Raw genomic sequence first — 14306 nt, 5'->3', positions numbered from 1 at the left:
TTGTCAATGCATTAGTCACTTCACTATAGGTGATGGAAGATCTATCATTCAACAATGTAAGCACAAAGGTGTCAAAATCCTCATTGGGTAATGAGCCTAACAAAATGATCGTCTTGTACTCATCCGATATCTTCTCATCAACATTTGCCAAGTCCAACAATAACTTCGTATAGTTGTTCACATGATCTGCAAGTGAGGTACCGTTGGACATTTAGAATCTGAATAATCTCCGTAGCAAGTATAACCGGTTCTCAACACTCTTCATAAGATACTTGTTATTGAGAATCTCCCATATATTCATCGCAGGCGTCACGCTAATAACATCATATTTCAACTCTTGTTCTAAACAAGACCTAATCACTCCATAAGTATTTCGATTCATCTTGTCTCATATCGCCTCATCGTATTTAGGTGGCCTCTCATGGGTCATTATCGTTTCTTCTAAGTTTTGAGCATTCAAAGCATCCTACACATCACTCATCCACAACCCAAAATTAATTTTGTCGTCATATTTCACAACACTAATCTTTGTATTCTGAAGTACAACCTGAACTGTACTCGACATAGCCTTGCTACTTTCATCACTTTCTTCTCCCATTGCTTACTAACTCTAAATTGTAGAGAAAAAATTCGAAATTGATAGAATTGAGAAATTACCCAAATTGAACCTTAGATAGGATTCCAAAACAATCTCCCAACCACACAAGGAATGTGAGATCTCTAATGGAAACTCTGCAATGCAATCTCCACCGAAACCTAGATCTTAAAAATCCAAGCTTCCAACACCAAATTTTCCTCCACCAAAATCAAACCCTAGATCTGAAACTCTAGAGCTCTGATACCAATTGTTACGCCTAGCGGAAGCAGACTCAAACCACAACGAGTCGATAAACAACGAACAAAGAACACCACTAGCACAATTCACAATAAAACAATCAAAATTAATCACAAACACATAGATATACGTGGTTCAGCAAGTTTTTCCTACGTCCACAGAAAGAGGATGGGGAGATTTTACTATATGGAGAATAAATACAATGGATTACAACTCGCAAACAATCACAATAACCCTAACCAACAAGATCTCACTCACCATCAAAATTCTCCCTCTCAAAGTGCTCAAAAGTATCTGATAATAACCCTCTCTCTGATGATAAACCCCTAACAAAACGTGCCTTTAATATATAAAACTCTAAACTAAAACAGACTGGGAAACAAATATATCTATTTTGCCCGCTATTGATTGACTGATAGGAAGCCATCAGTCGACCAGTAGGTCTTCATCGGTCGATCGATATGGATTCATCGGTTGACTGTCCAGTGTGACGTTTTTCCGTTCCTGCAGTGTGCACGTATCGGACGACTAATAACTTCTATCTGTCGACTGACCAGAGTTTTTCCTGTTCCGCGTCTTTTTCAACAATTGTCCATTAGCATCTATTAAATAATCAACAATTTCTCTTAAAAATAGTAGAGAGAATCCAAATCTGGATAAAATAGTCCAAATTAATAGTAAAGTTTCCACAATTGTAAGAAATATCAGTTTCGTTGCCAAGATGTACAAGAGGGGAGAGAAAAAAGTTAAGAAAGAATGAACAATAATGAATAAATATATGAACAATAATGAATAAATATATGCGTATATAATAAAGACAGCAATATTCACATATTTCCAAATGACGTAGCCACCAACATAACCTTGCACCTCAGACATTGACAGGAGTCATGCACCAATGTCTTCTATGGAAGCATCTCTTGACTTGATTTTTCTTTTCTTTTTCTTTTTCTTTTTTGAAAGAATTTGTCTTTTCTTTTGGTGCATGTACCAATTGAAATTCGCTGCATTCCCAATAATTGAACCTTCCAGGGAAAGTAAGCCAAAGAAAAACAAATCAAGTCAAGAGATGCTTACAATTACTTTATGGACGATTATAATGGAAAGCAGAGCATGGACATGGCTATGAAATTTTTGAGAATAAAATTATTACCTTCAATTTTTATTGTAACTTCATGTTTTTGGAGCAGTAGCTGGAACATTTAACATAATATTAGATTAATCCAGTTTTAAATTTTATTGGCCACGAATTTTTAAAACGGGTGAAAAATATAAAAGAAACGTCGCTCCGCGAGCCCAAATTGCTGCCTATGAAAGAATGCAATATATTAAGAGCATGAGATTATGAATCTCACTGTAATTTTAGAGGTTTGATATGCTTTACATGAACTAATATCAATAAAAACAATCATTCAAATTTAAGAATTTGACATGGAAGAAGTATTAATAACACAAAAAAAAAGATAAAGAAAGAAAACCAAAGAGAAGAACATAGGAAGATTTGCAAGAGCTAGAGATCAGCAAGAGTACAGCCGGGATTCGTGCTTCATATCCGTAGAGAGTTGGCAATTAAATCCGCCTTTATCACAACAGAAGAAATCCAGTCGTGGAGCACAGTTGATACCATCTCCATGATATATATTGCAGAGCTCAAAGGCATTGTCATGAAATTGGCCATCACTTTAATATATACTAGACTATGGAGGCAGCTTATGACTCCAAATAAGAACAAAATTGTAACCTTATCCAAGATGTTTTGTTGCTTTCTTTCGAGAATGTACGAAGAGAGTCGAAAGTTTTTGCACTTCAATTTTCTAAGAGCAAAGTGATTTGCGCAATTGGGACTTGGATATACGTTATCTGGCAACTAGAAAGATGGATGGATATTTTTTGTTCCGTGAAGCTTTCGTTGATCAAGTCGCAGCTTAAACTGAAAAGAACAAACCGACCATCTATTCATTTTTTATTCTTTATCTAATATAAATTTTTATTTACTATTTAATAGTCTATATTGTACCGCTAATGAGAAAAAGATGCGTCTATGTCGTATCTGTCTATATTTCTTTAACAAAAAAACACTGTGAGCGTAAGTAAACTCAGAGGAATCATGGACAATTCTCCGTGCCAAACTTCCGTTTTTAGAGAAAATTGGTGTTTGTTTAGTGTAAATTGATAATTTCAGAAAATTGATGTATGTTTAATGTAAATTGGCAAAGCTGCATATTTGATGCAGAATCCAAAGTTGGTGTGAATGGCGTTTGAGGTTGCTGTTTCTTGATGTATACTTGTGAATAGAGATTTTCAGTTTTGTTCCAGCTACTAGGTTTTTCATTGTTGCTGAGTAACATGTTTATTTCATAGTGGTGTTTTGGGCCTGGGTGTGCCTAGGAATCTTTACAAGTTTGGTTTGAACAATAAAATTTTTCTCGCCTTATTTGGAGGGGGGGATCTATAGCCAGTGAACCTATTTTTGCCCTCTGGTTTCTGTAGCATAACACAGGTTGCACGCCCCATCAGTTAGCTCATTACCCCATCAGTTAGCTCATTAATATGTAATATTTCTGTAGGAAGTGAGAAGTGTGGTTACACCCATAATCGTATAATCCCTCCATCATGGGTAGTTATAGCAACTAACTATACCCAAAATTAAAGCCCACAAAAAGTCTCCCTCTTTTAGGTGAACAGAAAAAAAATTTCTCGTGAACAGTAACCCGAGAATTCAAAAGATTGACTATGAAAATATAGCCATCAAAACAAGAGAGTTAGAGAGGCATTAGAGCTATGAATTACATCTCTGTTTTCTCACTATAAACGGGAGTTTGACGGTGATTATCGTGGAGTGTGAATCTGGCCGATGGCGATAAAGATCCTGGAATGCTTTAAATCGGTAACATTTTAATTCCGCATTTCCGATTCATTGGTTAACCAAGTCTAACAATTTCCCCTCTTACTATTGTAGCATAGCACACAAAATGCACACTCTCCACCTGCTATTTCTCATATCTCTATTTCTTTCTCCCACCTTTTTATTTGTCTCTTTACAAATCGACGACACTTTGCAAAAGTCTGATCCAATTTTTAATTTGATATTTCAAAATATTTTTTAAAATATTTTGGTTCTCCAAGTTTCAATCTTATCACACTTTGGTATCCCCTGTAGAGTTTGTTAGATTTTTTGCTATATTCCACTACAAAAAATCTGATATTTAACGACCAAAATTAGTGAATGGACCAGTTGACCGTCATTAATGTGTGTAAAATAACGACGATTTAAAGCCCTTCATCAAGTTATCACAATTATTAAAATAACAATATGAGATGGGATAACGGTTTTCTAATCCCTTCGTTGATTTGATTCTAATACCGTAGTTATTGGCACCGGTAAAAAACTGATTATTGGCGACGGGGCCAATAAGTTTTCTTTCTCCGCTCTCCCCAAAAATTTCATCCCACCGCCAAAAAATTCATCCCCAAAAATTTCATCACCGCACCCTCTCAAATCCCTAAGCCCCTCCACCTCCCTTATCTACCCCGTCGAAGTCCAACCCCACCAACTCTTTTCGTCATCTCTCCTTCCTCTTCAATCTCATCTCATCCCCAAACTCCTTCCCCCCCCCTTTCACCTCCGTTCGCCGCCCTGTCCTCCTCCCCTCTGCGCCTCCGTCTTCCCCAAAATCCAGGTTTGACGAGAAAATTTTGTAAATGCGGGATAAAAACCATCTCTAAACAAATCTTCAAATTCATCATTTTCTACTAATTTAAAAGGCAGGTTTTTAAGAACAATAAACCTGATTACGTATTTCCTAGCTCGGGCAGCATCATAATTCCAACTACCGAGGGTACCAGAAGAGGAGGATTGGGAAAACATAGACTATCAGATATCACATTAAAGATTCTGGCCTTTGTTATGTTTTTCTATATGACGTTTGAGATGGTTAGTGATGCTCTTATGATGAGCTTGAAAAACCTGGCCGCACAACGCACATTTTGCCTTCTGGGAGATGATCCTACCGTGTTCATCGACTACAAGAAATCTGATATTCAATGACCAAAATTAGTGAAGGGACCAGTTGACTGTCATTAATGTGTGTAAAATAACAACGGTTTTAAAACCCTTCATCAAGTTATCACAATTATTAAAATAACAATATGAGATGGGATAACGGTTTTCTAATCCCTTCGTTGATTTGATTCTGATACCGTAGTTATTGCCACCGGTAAAAAACTGATTATTGGCGACGGGGCTAATAAGTTTTCTTTCTCCGCTCTCCCCAAAATTTTCATCCCACCGCCAAAAAATTCATCCCCAAAATTTTCATCACCGCACCCTCTCAAATCCCTAACCCCCTCCACCTCCCTTATCTACCCTGTCGAAGTCCAACCCCACCAACTCTTTTCGTCGTCTCTCCTTCCTCTTCAATCTCATCCCATCCCCAAACTCCTTCCCCCCCACCTTTCACCTCCGTTCTCCGCCCCGTCCTCCTTCCCTCATCACCTTTGTCTTCCCTAAAATTGAAGACCTTGGCTCCCAGATCTCCTCCCTCACCCTGGAGGAGGCCCGCCACCTCGTCGACTACCTCCAGGACCGCCTCGGCGTCTCCGCTGCCTGTGCCTTCGCCCTGCCCTTCTGGTCGGCCCAGCCGCTCCAGGCGCTGCCTACGCGGCCGGAGGAACCACTGCGATGGAGGAGAAGACGCGGCGATGCGGTCCTCAGCGAGCTCCAAGCGGTAATCTTTCTTCCTTAAACCCTAGATTTGGTCCCTTCTGTTGTCATTCTTGGGTTTTTCATAATGAAAATCTTGTAGCTGTGGGAGACGAAGGTGATGCAATCGATAGTCATGTCAGGGAATTTTGAATGGCAGCATGTCCACGGGTCGGTGGGTCCCGACCGACCGGTTAGAGATCTGAATGTTCTGTACGAGGAGTATGAGATGCCTACGGCCGAGATGTTGTTTCCTCCGGTGATCCCTCGCTGGTGAATTGAATGTCAATTGGGGGGTATTTACATCTACATACCAACCATATTTGTAAATTTACCCACCAAGTCTAGATATTTGATAAATTTCGCGCTAATATATCATATTGAGTTAGCATGACCGCAAAGAATTAGGAATGTAAGAGGTATCTTAACTCAATGGGTAGCCGGGTGGGGGTTTAATTAGCAAGTATATAGATTTGGGTTGTAAAATTGCAAATATGGTGGTTTTGTGGTATCTATGTAAAAATATTATCTCCATATCACTTTAATAGGGATTTTTTCGGTTGAGGAATTGCTTGCTTGTTATTCTTAGACTCCATTATAGACTCCAGCCAAGACTCTGATGCCACAAACTCTGATGCATGGGGCGGTGGATTACAACATTTCGACTGGGCCATCTGATTTTGCTTCGTTGAATGATATTGATATCAAAGCTGGAAGGCCTAGTCCTTACATGGTATTATATTTCTGCTCCTGAGTAATTTAGCTTAGATTACATGGTAAATGGTATAATAATATGTTTGATTTGTTACATACACAAAGCTTTTATGTTATGTTATCTCGTTGATGTTCTTGTTGGTGGATTATAAGAAGTATTATATGTCAAAACATAATTTTATGTAAATAAGATGGCTGATGGAATTGCTTTTTTGGTGTCCATTGTACAGCTTATGATGAGGATGGTGATGATTTGAATAGAGGAGCTTCTCATCAACCTTTGACTCAGGTGAATCTCTCTTTTTCAGCATTCAGACTTCAGTGTAATGTTTGCTTTCTAGCTATCTTGTCAAGGTTATTTCATGGACCCTCTTGCGAGTTCGTCCTCTGTTTCCAACCAATAATTATATCTTAATTATGTATTTACATAGCCTACAAACTGTATATCTAGTTCTGTCACTTATTTTCCTCTGTAATTATCATTTTCCAAGAATGCAATTGTGTTTTGAATAGCCTGAACGCAAAGTTGATGCTCTACGTTATCTATCTATAGGACTTCTTCGTGACGTCCTCTAGAAAACGGAAATGGGACGATTACACTTCTCTAGCTGCTAGAGTTTATTTACTTAGATTAACTAAGGTTAGTGGTTGAACAATGTCTTTATTATGTCTTCCATAGGTCTTTTCTTTCTGATTTTTTGTATGAATGATTTGATATGTCTTTATTATGTCTTCCATAGGTCTTTTCTTTCTGATTTTTTGTATGAATGATTTGATGACTATATATTTTCAGTGGCAAACTTGAGCTTTCAGCTAAATGTTTTCAAGATCTGCTTCTGAAAGATCAAAACCATCTTGCTGCTCTGATCAACTATGTTGTTGTCATCTTATGCAAATATGGATCTGTCATTCCAAGTATGACCCTAATATATGGAGTTAAAATGCCATTGTAGTGTTAGTATTGTAAATTTGCTGAAATTTGATGTTTATAATATCATCATTTTTACCGTGGGTTCTCGTGTCCTCATCTTAGGACAGTACAAGTTTATAACTTGTCCCTTGCATTTTAATCACATTATATTTTTTCTTAACTGTCTCATATTGCACTTCCTTTATATCCATTGAGAAATTAACTTACATTTGCTAAAGCTCCTTGTCTTTATGCAAACTTTTCTTTGCTGAAACATGTAAGATGAAATTAACTTACATTTGCTAAAGCTCCTTGTCTTTATGCAAACTTTTCTTTGCTGAAACATGTAAGATTTCCCATATTTTGTTTCTGGATTGACAAATATCTCTCTTTGGCTGCATTGTCAGTTACTAACATAAACTGTAGATTTCTTATTGGTGTCATTTGAACAAATTCTATTCTTTCTGCGTGTGAGAGCTATTTTGTCAATAACAGAATTAGTATTACCAAGTAATATAAAAACAGCAGTAGAAAGGATACTTGGGAAACCGGGATAGTTTTTAAAAAATGATAATAGAGAGTAAACTGAGATAGTTTCTTCAAAATGACAATTGAGTATACACTGAAACATTCTAATCTTTTGTTCAACTTCTAGGTCCAGGAGCTAATGCAGGAGAAGGGGCTTATGTACAAAAAGTTGAAGTTGGAACTGTTGCTAAAGATTGCTTACTTGCAACGCTGAGAGCTGATCCTAAAGCTGGCCCATTATGGATGAACCTTGCAAATGCATACCAAGTGGTCGGTGATTATAGGAATGCAAAGAAGTGCTTGGAGCAGGTATATGCTTTTCTTCTGTAAAGTTCCTTAATCCATGAACATTTTCTTAATGTTATTGGAGAAAACTGATAATTAGGTGTTGATATTTAATGTTATTAGTAATAAGTCCTGATAAGATTTTGATCCATCGTTCATAGCTCTAGTTACTTGGGTTCAAGAAACATGGTGGAGCACCTTATTTTTTCTCTGCATCTTTTCCACCTGCTAACTAAGTTGTATAAGATGTAGAACTTGGTCAACATCATGATAGTTATAGCATTTGTTTATTTGTGGGATATCTGACAAATGTTATATTCTTTCTCTTGTTATGCAATATAGTCCATTTGGTATCTATGCAATGGAAGGTTTATGCATAAAATTTATTCCTTAGGCTTGAATATCATGAGAGTTTGTTGTCCTGGTCCTTAGATTTTTGTTGCTACATTCTCATGTTTGTATAAGCAGCAAAGCTAGAGCCAAATCAAATGTCTGCTCGTTATGCTGTTGCCACTCATCGAATAAAAGTTGCTAAAAGGTCTCAAGATTGTACAGAACAAAGGACGTGTTATAGAAGAAAAGAGAAAGAATTAGATGCTTCAACAACGCTTAGATGAGCAGGAGTAACAATAATAAAGGATGTCTGAGTTGAAGTCACAAGTGAAAGCTATGCAATAACTTTTTTTTAGGCAATCACCTTCATTGACTTCTCAAACTCGAGAACATGTGTAGGACTAGGTAATTTTTTTGTAAAATCTCTTATATATTTTTATATTGACTACTTGTACTAAAAATGTGATTTTTTACTTAATAAGATAATATTTGCTTAATTGATATTTCTTAATTATGTGATTTTTTTAAAAAAAATTTTAGGCTATCCATGCAAGATTAGGAGGGGGTAGCTCGAGTCTTCTTTTGACGATGATTAGAGATGAAAGAATGTGTCTTTCCCAAACTATTATTTTTTAGGCTATCCATGCAAGATTAGGAGGGGGTAGCTCGAGTCTTCTTTTGACGATGATTAGAGATGAAAGAATGTGTCTTTCCCAAACTATTATTTTAATTTGTTTTAGATAGTTTCATGTATTTTTCTTTGGAATAATTAGGATATTAACTCTTGTTATTAGTATTGAATATTTGAGGATGGTGGAATTTTATTTATTGATGTTATTAATGAATGGAGTTTTTATTTTCCCTTTTATTTATTATTAGGTATTTTTAATATATTTGTGTTGAGAATCTTAGTGTGAGGTTGAGAATAATATGACAGTTGCCTATGAATGAAAAAAATATTATTAATGTATATTAGAAATTTATAGTCTACAATGACGGTTTTATAAATCGTATTTTGTTAATCAACGAAGGGAAAACACCGTTGTTGATGGGTTACTAATTACCCATTATGAGGACTTTTACGACGGTATTCAACCATCATTAATTAGTCTTCAACGAAGGGAAAATATCACTGTAACTAATGGTAACGACGGAAAAATATTCTCGTCATTGATGGTAACGACGGGAAAATATCCCCATCACTGATGGTAACGACGGTGATAATTATCGTCGTAAATATTAACGATGGTAATATGTTCCGTCGTTATCGACTCTATAACGACGGGTAGTATATCCCTTCGTGACCCTTTAGCGAAGAGGGCTTCAACGACGGGTAACGAAGGGATTTTTTCCCCGTCGTTAGCATACAATAACGAAAGTTTTTAGCTCTTTAACGAAAATCCCTTCGTTAAAGATGTAATTTCTTGTAGTGTTCACATCTATGCTTAAACATGGGACACATATCAGTCCGTTTTACTTAGTTGCCATCGATGAGGAGACGAATTATTGGAGTCAAAGAGAAAAAGAAAGGAGATATACTCACACAAATTTTTTAGTGTATCTTATACTATATGATACAGTCATTATATATAACAATAATAACAACAACAAAGTATTTCTCCTAAATGTTTGGTGTCAGCCATATATATTCAATTTAAAAATAAAAAATGATTTCATCTTTTTAAGTTGAAGAGAGAATCTAGAAGAGGTGATTCTAAAAACAACAACAAAGCATTATCCTAAATATTTATTGCCGACTACATTCGTTCCATATATTCTGTTTGAAATTAAAAAAAATGATTTCATATTTTTAAGTTGAAGAGAGAATCAAGAAGGGAAAGACAAGCTCATATACACACACACTATATTAAATATCTTACCATTGAAATGGCCACTTGACATTTTTCCCATTATTTAATTACTTTCTTTAAAAAAATCTGTAACAACCAATTCCTACTCTCAGCAATTCCTTACAAAAATATACATATCTATATATATATCTATATCAGATTTCTGCAAAAGTTCTTCATACTAATTCTCAATAATAAATTAAAAATTAAAAAAACTTTGAATCTATTGAAATTTCAGATGAACTAACTACTGTTACATTTTCCATCTTTCCAAACAAGTTGCTTCGCATACTATTTGAACGCTTCATTCTGTGTGACCTTAAGATAGCTTCTCAATCCCTTCCCTCGTTAAAATCTTTTTACTGTGTTCTTTCTGTCTTGAGCAATACCTTTTCTTTTCCAAGCAAACTTTTTCAACCTCTCAACCCTGAAAGTTGGAACAAGAATCATGTCTTCATTAATATCTCTCTTTCTCTCTCTCTCAACCTCCAATAATCCTCTCCTCTACCATCGTCCTGTTGAATAACAAGTTCCTAATATATTTTTTAATTTATTTTGGTAATAGGTTATTGGGATTCCTAATATGTTTTGGTAACAGGTTATTGGGATTCCTAACCTGTTTTGGTAACAAGATTCCTAATCTGTTTTGGTAATAAGTTATTAGGATTTCTAATCTACTTTGATTTTGATTTTAGAATTCCTAGTATGCTTTTGGTTTTAGGATTTTTATATATATAGTAACATGTTTTAGGTTTGGCGAGCAGCGAAGAGGATATTTGGAGCACATAAAAGAGGTATTTTCTGGAAGTATTGGTTAGGTTTTTTTGGAGAGAATTAGAGCTTTGTTAGTGAGTTTGTGTGATTTTGTAATCTCAGTTTGTACTTTTCTTCTCTATTAGTAAAAACTCTATCCCCTTCTTGCCCTGTGGATGTAGGTAACTTGTCGAACCACGTTAAAATTGGTTATTTAAGTTTATGTCGTTATTTTGCATTGTTTGGTCTTTCTCTCTTGGCGTTCATTTGTTTTGGTTCCTCGAAGCACATCGGTTTGGTTTTGTGGTTTTCGTACGCATAATAAGTGGTATCAGAGCTCGGGTTATGCTTGGGCTATTTGGAAGAGTAGACCGTTTTGAAGACTCGTCTAGGGCTTCGTTTGGTGATAAATATGGGATCTTTTTGGTAAAGACTCTATCTTTTTTTAATTTTGGATCTATTCTTTGTTTGCTCTGCTTTGGTTTGTTGGTGCTTTGAGAAAGATAGTCGAGAAAGAAGGAGTTGTAGAGGATACTTCCAGCGTGAAGACCGTCCAAAGTTTGAATATCCACTCTATGAAGATAGATGTGGAGAAGTTTAATGACACAAATAATTTTGGTCTTTAGAGATGTGAAGTCTTGGATGTGCTCGATACATAAAAGTTGGAAGACACATTAGAGTTGGACGGAAAACCGAACGACATCGAGAAGAAGGTTTGGAAAAAGATGAATAGAACAGCGTGTGGTGTGATTAGATCTTGTTTAACTCAAGATTTAAAATATGATGTGGTCAATGAGACTTCGGCTAAGAATTGTTCGCGGGGAAAATCGTTGCTTTCTTCATTGATGTCATTGCTATCTTGAATAACAGTCTTTCGGTTACAGAAGATCCGGTCTTTTTTAGATCCGGTTACAATGAAAATCAAAAATAAAGAAAATCAAAAATTACAACTTTTTCTCCTTGTGAACAAATCGCGAGCTCCTGTTATTCGGTCACTCGCTTGCGTGGGTTGTTTGCCTGCGCCGGGGTTGTTTGCCGTAGACCACCGCGCGATCTAGATCCGGACAGATCTACGCAGTATAACGGGTATTATTTCACCAAGGAAATAATAGCCGGAGGGATTATTTCACCAAGGAAACAATCGCTCGAATCTCGGGATCAAAGACCAAGCTTTGATCCGGAGTGTAACAACGTAGATCTGAGATCTTGATCCCCTCAAACTCCTGCCTTTTTTGTGATGCGGGTGCTCGCCGAGAATCAGATCCGAACGTCCAAGTCTTCAAGCCTTCAAAAACTCCAAGATGAGGTCTCAATCCGGCAGAGTTTCGGCTCTCCAAAAGTTCTTCCAAAAGTCCCCCAAAATGATGAATGACCCCGCCTATTTATAGGCAACCAGATCTGTGCATTTGGCACAGATCTGGGCGGCCACCTCAGGGTGGCTCGGCTCATGCCGAGCCACCCTGGGGTGGCTCGGCCTTGGCCGAGCCACCCTGAGGTGGCTCGGTTTTTGGTGTCTGAGTTCGAATCCGTTATATGGTTGGATGACTCGTTGACTCTCTGGACCGTTGATTTGATTCCGCACGCGAGTGGATTCATTCCGTCGTTCACGTGCGGTTTGTCAGCTTCGTAGCCTTGTTAATCCGCTTCGTTGCGTGTCACTTGGCTTCGGTGTTGTGGACTGACGTTCGTGCTTAGATACGTCGCCTGATGGTTCATTAGTTCGTGTTGAACCGTGTCAAGGGACCTATAAGCAATTTTATATGCCTACAGATACCCCCTCCAAAGTTTTCCAGTCTCGTTCTTTTATAGAGGAGTCTGGAATACTTTGGATATGACTGTCCCAACCTTCAATCGGTGTAACGGGCTCTTGGAATAGCTTCTATTCTCGATTCCTTCAATCATCCAGGCTATTCGGTGCTTTGTCGAATGCTTGAGAGGGTTCCGGTGCTACATTTATTGCCTGACAGTTTGTCGGAATTTTGAATTTGAAGTCGATTCTTGATTTCCTGGCTTTTTAGCTCGAGTTAGTGCTTCAAGCATGAAATTGACCGCACCCGGTTGACGCGCTTTGAATCTCATTGTGACGCGGTGGGGTGCCGGCGTTTAACACAGTTTATAACTCGTAAGTATTTGGAGTCTACAACGTTTCTAAGCTCTTAAGGAGTTTGGAGCGGGAGGTCTAGTTTATACTTCATACTACTCCTGGGAAGTATGTTGAGTTATCCTTAAGAATATTTTTAGAAAAAAATAAAAAAAAAAAAAAAAATAAAAAAAAAAATCAAATAAAAAAAGATAAAATATTTCTTCCAAAACTTGCTGCAACAAGGAAAGAGGGAATAGTTATACTCTATACCTTATTGGAGTATTCTTTAAGGTTGCGAATAATCCTGAACCGGCGCCAAAAAAATGTCCTAATAAAGGCACGTATTGGGTCAAAAAATTCTGTCCGACCCTTGCCAAAATATGGTAGAGGGTTCAATAGGTTGAAGGACTGTAACCGTGGTTTGGACAAAGTCTTTTCAATGCTTAATCCCAGCTCCAATTTGAATCGATCTCAAATTTGGATTCAAACTGTTCAATTTGGCTTCAGACTGCTCATTCTTAGTTCAATCTGGCTCAATTTGCTCAATTCGGTCTGGGTCCAGGCCAGCTCAAATCTGGCTCAATTTTGGCTCATTCTGGCTCATTCCTGGGCTCATTCTGGCTCAATCTGGCTGGTTGGTGCAGCCACTGGTCTGGTCTGGTTCAGCCAGATCTGGTTCAAGGCTATAAAAGGGGTTTTTTTTTTCTTTTTTTTTTTCTCTTTTTTTTTCTTCCTCTTCTCCCTAGGGCCGACCGAACCCCTCCCCCTCTCCTCTTGATTCCTCTTCCCTCGAGCACCCATTCTCTTTCAAACCTTGATATTTGTCTTAGATCTGGCTTTCCTTTGAATCTTGGACTGAGGAATCTCCCAAAATCTCCAAATAAAAAGTTTCTCTCAGGCCCCTCGAGCGTGTGGTTCAAGTTTCCTTAAAGGTCTCGCCTTTATTGGATTTTGGGCTTTTCTTCAGGTAAATCATCCGTCATCTTGATCTATTTCGTGTTTGATCTAGTGTATGGAGTCGCGGGGTCACATATAAGGGTTGAGGGTGTGATTTGATGCCTCAAACTTGCCTTTTTTGGGGTAAAAATGAGATTTTTCTTTTTTTTAGATCTAATCCTTCAATTTACCTTGCAGGTTTCTATGTCCCGTATGGCGAGGGGTCGATCCTCTACCATGCCGACTGATGGCGCGCCTCCCTCTTATGCCGGTGAGCCATTTTTTTCTGGAAATTTACAAATTAGTCTATTTTTTTTGGAAATTTGCAAATTGGTCCTTTTAACCCCACGTTGTTCTCCTTGGTGAGGCAATCGGGA

At 37.5% G+C, this 14306-nt stretch overlaps 2 long non-coding RNA genes across 12 annotated transcripts; one reads left to right on the top strand and one right to left on the bottom strand.

Moving 5' to 3' along the window:
• On the bottom strand, window positions 990–2495 carry LOC109820389. Its single transcript, XR_002241833.1, has 2 exons — window positions 2366–2495; window positions 990–1437 (listed from the first exon to the last, which is right to left on the bottom strand). It is a non-coding gene; the product is annotated as an uncharacterized LOC109820389 (long non-coding RNA).
• On the top strand, window positions 5476–14146 carry LOC109822070. Of its 11 annotated transcripts, none has more exons than XR_002242010.1 (5): window positions 5476–6540; window positions 6805–6891; window positions 7817–7998; window positions 8443–8712; window positions 8848–9019. It is a non-coding gene; the product is annotated as an uncharacterized LOC109822070 (long non-coding RNA). The 11 variants fall into 11 exon arrangements; XR_002242012.1 differs by having other exon boundaries at window positions 7817–8015; window positions 8530–8712; XR_002242009.1 differs by having other exon boundaries at window positions 7817–8015.

This window comes from Asparagus officinalis, chromosome 8 (genome assembly GCF_001876935.1).
Source record: "Asparagus officinalis chromosome 8, Aspof.V1, whole genome shotgun sequence".
NCBI classification, from domain to species: Eukaryota; Viridiplantae; Streptophyta; class Magnoliopsida; order Asparagales; family Asparagaceae; genus Asparagus; species Asparagus officinalis.
This window is presented reverse-complemented; position numbering and strand designations above follow the sequence as displayed.